This window comes from Urocitellus parryii, chromosome X (assembly GCF_045843805.1).
Source record: "Urocitellus parryii isolate mUroPar1 chromosome X, mUroPar1.hap1, whole genome shotgun sequence".
Taxonomy (NCBI): Eukaryota; Metazoa; Chordata; class Mammalia; order Rodentia; family Sciuridae; genus Urocitellus; species Urocitellus parryii.
Genome location: NC_135547.1, coordinates 44,878,753 through 44,884,001, shown reverse-complemented (window position 1 = coordinate 44,884,001; position 5,249 = coordinate 44,878,753).

Sequence of the window (5,249 nt, the reverse complement as noted above, 5' to 3'; positions counted from 1 at the left end):
ACTCCAACCTTAACTTAGCCCAAAACTTTGCATCCTAGTTTTCTGTGGGCCCATGTTACCTCCTTTGCCCACCCCCCATTTCCTCCCATTCCTCCTCCAGAAGCACAAGAATACTTACTCTCATTGGGGCTCCTATCCAGAGAGCTTTGACAGTATGGTCAAATACATTTATTTCTTCATGGACAGTTGTTCATTCAGCTGGCATTCATTCTACCTCTATTGTTTCAAGCATGGCACTCATAGCTGCAGATGATGGAAACTTTCTCCTTTCCTTAATCGGGCTCACAATTGAGTGAATCCCTTACAATGCTCACTCACCTGATAGGTTCAAATTTCTGGGCTTTGTCTTACCTGGGCTCAATTTGGGAGACTTTTCAGGGTACTGTAGCTGAAAAAGGACCTCAATCTTGGGTAGACTCTTTGCAAAACTGGGGACTCCATGAGATTCCAAAAACAAATGCACATGCCAATTTACATCAGACTTTCCCCCTTCCTAAATGGCAGTATAGAGAATGTCTGGAAGGATGTTCGGGCAGTAGTCATCCTTTAACCTTATTAGACTCATCTTACTAATGCAAATAGGCCACCAAGGCACATCCTTTTAAGTGAAGCTAGGTTGAGGAACTCAAGGAATGGAAAAGGAATGGGATTTCTGAATTAAAAAAAAAATAGAAAAGCTGCCCAATATCCTGAGGGGGATGAAGCAATGATATATTTCCAAGAAGATTTCCAGAGACATTTGGAGAAAAACCATCCTTACACTGGGGTAGCCATGAATGCCAGGGGATTGGCTTCTGTTCATCTCTGATTCAGGTCCCAGGTGGTTAGGAGGATAGCAAATGAAGATATCAGAGAAGCAGTGCATACACACCCCATTCACTCCCTGATTCCTGCACCAAGGAAGGTTAAAAGGAAGAAGCATACTATTTTGTAGCTGTATTCCTAATTGGATATCTCTAGGTTTAATAATAATATCAGGCATAGTTATCAGTGACACTTTGAAATTAAATTTATTAGATTTGACCCTCACTCTCTGCCTTGAATCCTTTACACTGAACATGACTCCACTATCAGGATATTATGGAAGGAGACTGTGTAAGTAACAGATAGAAATGAATGAGATTAATTCCTATGATTTCTTCTCTGTTAGGTGTCTTTAGGTGAAAAGGGTTCATAATAATACTGGAATTTGAAATCCTAATGAGATGGGACAGGATGGGTTAATTTCAAATCAGTGGAGTAAAAAAAAATCAATGGAATGCATTTCAGAGAAGGTTAATGCTATATTAATCAGAAACTACATTATCTCCTTCCTTAAAGGACCATCCTGAAGTTTAGGTCAATCAAATGATGATAACATCATATTTCTACTAAGGAAGAGCCAAAAGAAGCGTAAATCTATGAGATTCATAAATTCACAAAGAAACTCTTGAGAAGGAACCACAAGTTTCTAGAATCGTAGTTTAGCATGACCTTTCTACCCCTGTAATATTATCCTAATCATTGTCAATATTTGAGATATCCCCTTTTTATGAGGACTGTGAACATCTAATTTTTTTTTTTAAAGTCAGTGTTCTCTCATGATTTCTTCCTCCTCAAAATGAAAAGTTTTTAAGATGTGGTGGGGAGAAAGTTTGAAGGAGATCATAAATTGACTCTAGACATGTGGAGTTTGAAGTACTTGTGGGATGGAGGAAATAGTCGAGAACAACCAAGCAGTAGGCATTTGGTGAGGAGAGATGACTTTTCCACTACCACCTCATACCCACCCCCCGCCGCCTTTCTTTCTTCTTCTTTGTTCTCTCTCAGAAAGCTAAGGCTTATAGAAATTAAGCAATTTTCCATGGTAACATAATTTGTAAGCATGCTATATACCAGCAGGAAGAACACAGTGCAGGTAAAGAGACTGAAAATATAAAAGGTGATTTTAGCTTGAATTTTTTTTTGTAACTGTGGGCTCATAAAGATAATTCATAAAATGGAAATTGAATTTCCAAATAGGCAAATGTATTAGAAATTTGGCAGGTATAGAAGAGAGACTATGATGATGTAGTTTGCTCATGTAATATTAATAATTTTTGTTGAACACTTACTATGTGGCAAGTTTTTAAAATTTTTTTTTAGATGTTGATGGACCTTGTTTTATTCATTTGTTTATATGCGGTGCTGAGAATCAAACCCAGTGCCTCACCCATGCTAGGCAAGCTCTCTACCACTGAGCCACAACCCCAGCCTCTGTGTGCCAGGTTCTGAGTTAAGCACTTTATCCACATTACCTAATTTAATTCCCACATTAACCCTCTCAAATAGGTAGTATTATTACCACTGAAGCACAGAATGGTTCAATAATTTACACAAGACCACATAGTTACTGTGTGCAGAATCTTTCCAAGATTTCAAATGATCCTTTAGAGGAAGAAATTTAGACTGAAGGAGGTGAAGTAATTTTTCCAAGAACCTATATCTATTGCTGGAATTGTAATTCAAACCCAGGGTCTTTCTGGTACCAAAGCCAGCACATCATCCTAATCACCACAGTCATGAATGGAAACTGTTAAAATAGAGAATATGTGTATATTTTTTCAATTCAGCTCAGTAAGGCAAAAGTGCACCCTAAATTTTGGAGATGGTAAGAATTTGCCCTTACTCCAGGAAATTGATTATGAAAAAAGGTACACTTCCTTTGTAATGCACCACGTGGTATAATGTGACAGGATACTTGTAGAAAGACTCATGGTGAAAACAGAGGCTGCAAAAAGCTACTTATGATGGGTGGCAATAGTTGGGTTCTCATGAGACTTCTTCAGGTGGCCCTGTGATGGCAGACATTCTTTGTCATTATTCTACAGGGAGACTGCTCTGTGAGGGTGCATTGGCTCAGTTGTCCTTCTTCCTCCTAATCCTAAGATTTGCTAACAGGGTTGTTCTGATGTCATCAACCCATATCTGTAGACATTATCATAGTTGTGAATTATGATGTAGCATAGTGTGAGGCTAGGAAGAGCAACTTCGGAAATGATTGTCTCCCCAGCAAGAACAATGGGTGGAGTAGGGTGAAGGGATACAGATGCAAATGCCCAAATCCCCACTACTGTACTTGCTTGCCACCACCAGGGTCCTCTGATGATTGGTTTTTGAAATATAGCTTGATATTAGTCTTCATATATGGAGTATTATTACTATTATCATTTTTGTAGCACTGGGGATTGAACCCAGGGTGATTTATCTCTGAGCTACGTCCCCAGACCTTTTATTTTATTTTATTTTTACTTTTGAGACAGGATCTTGCTAAGGTGCTGAGGCTGACCTTGGGACTTGTGATCCTCGTGTCTCAGCCTCTTGAGTACTTGGGATTACAGGTGTGCACCCCATGGCTGGCTATATGGAGTATTATTGATGTTTAATAAGAACATTATGGGGCTGGGGTTGTGGCTCAGTGGTGATATGCTTGCCTCGCACGTGTGAGACCCTGGGTTTGATCCTCAGCACCAAATAAAAATAAATAAGTTAAATAAGGGTATTGTGTCTAACTACAACTAAAAAATAATTAAAAAAGAACATTATGGTTCTTTTTTTTTAGGTATAGGAGCTTGAACCCAGGGACACTTAACCACTGAGCCACATCTCCAACCCTTTTTAATATTTTAATTAGAGACAGGGTCTTGCTGAGTTGCTTAGGGCCTCACTAAGTTGCTGAATCTGGCTTTGGACTTGCAATCCTCCTGCCTCAGCCTCCCAAGCCACTGGGATTTCAGATATGTGCAACTGTGCCTGGCAACATTATGATTCTTAATTCATTATCATTCTTAATTCAGTAATGCAATTTATAAGGTTTTGCTGTCTTCTTAACTTTAACTTAACCAAAAATTAGCCTGTGTGCACATGCATGTGTGTGTGAACTCTATGTGATTTTATAAGATCTCTTTCAGGTCTGGTTTTCTGTGATTAATACATTCATGGAGAGGGAATGAACTGAATTATGGTATATGATAAGGAAAGTGGGAAGTCTTGCTTTTATTTTGTACGCATATGGAGTACTGCTAGATAGCAGGAGCAGAGTGGGCTAACAAGTTGTATAAGATGCAGTCTCTCTCCTCAAAGAGCATATTCTACATTTCTTCCACTGAACCAATGGTAATACTCCCTGACTTCCCAATCCCTGGGTGGTTCCCATGCTTGTTTGATTTGTCTGAATGAACAGAGAAGCCTAAAGTCATTAATACTAATATAGTGAAGTCAAATTTAAGATTTTGGTAGCCAGAAATGATGAGATAAGAGCTACAGTATTGATAATAGTAGAATGAGAGTGGAGAGAGGCAAATGAGGATACATATAAAGATTCCCAGGATGTGATATGTTCTGCACAACATTGGGATATTTGTGTAACTTAATGAAAAGAGAAAATAACTTTAAGCCAGCTTAAAATTTTAAATAGAAGAGCACCTATTCTTTGGTGATAGGTAGGGGAAAATGCTTATGGGAGAAAGTTAAAGAAATAAATTTTATCCACTATCCTTCTTCCATTTAGAAAGTTCTTTTGGCTTTGCCTGTGAATTCTGGGAGAGCAAGAAGCTCTGCTAGTGGATTAAGTGGAAAAGGGAGGACAGACTGCTGGTTTTCCAAAGAGCAGAGCATGCTCAAGGGGAGATGATAGTCTTAACAACAACTGAATAAATAAAGCCTTTTCTCTGGAAAAATATATGTATAAAATATTTAACTGACATTAAATATTAACAATGAATTAATGAAAACACCCAAAACACTTTTTTATGTAGGAAGTTTTTCCCCTTTTAAAAAATGCAATTTTAAATTTCAAAATCACTTCAGATGTGATTCAGGCAGAAAGTAGTGTGGGTCTCTGGAGGGGTGAGTACTACGTAAATGACTACATAAGTGGAAGTGACCTCCAAGTGAGTCTTTCATATCACCTCTTGCCAATGCACTCTGGCTAGAAGGGTCTAAGTTTAAGAATTCCATGATTGAATGGATTGCTAGGCATCTGATGCTCTCCGTGAGACCTAGCATTTCCCCAGCCCCTGTACATATGTGGGAAGGGTGTACCTGATTCTGACACAATGCATCACCCTTCTTCTTTTAGGGACTCCAATGGAAGGGGTAATATCTTCCACCTGATGCTGCCTCTGAGTAGCTCTGTGAGCTCCTTTGGGCTATTATGTTGGTTGGTACTTTGACTTCTTTGGCTCCCAGCACCAGCTGATGCCCTGATCTGGATCCCAGTTGGGCAGGCT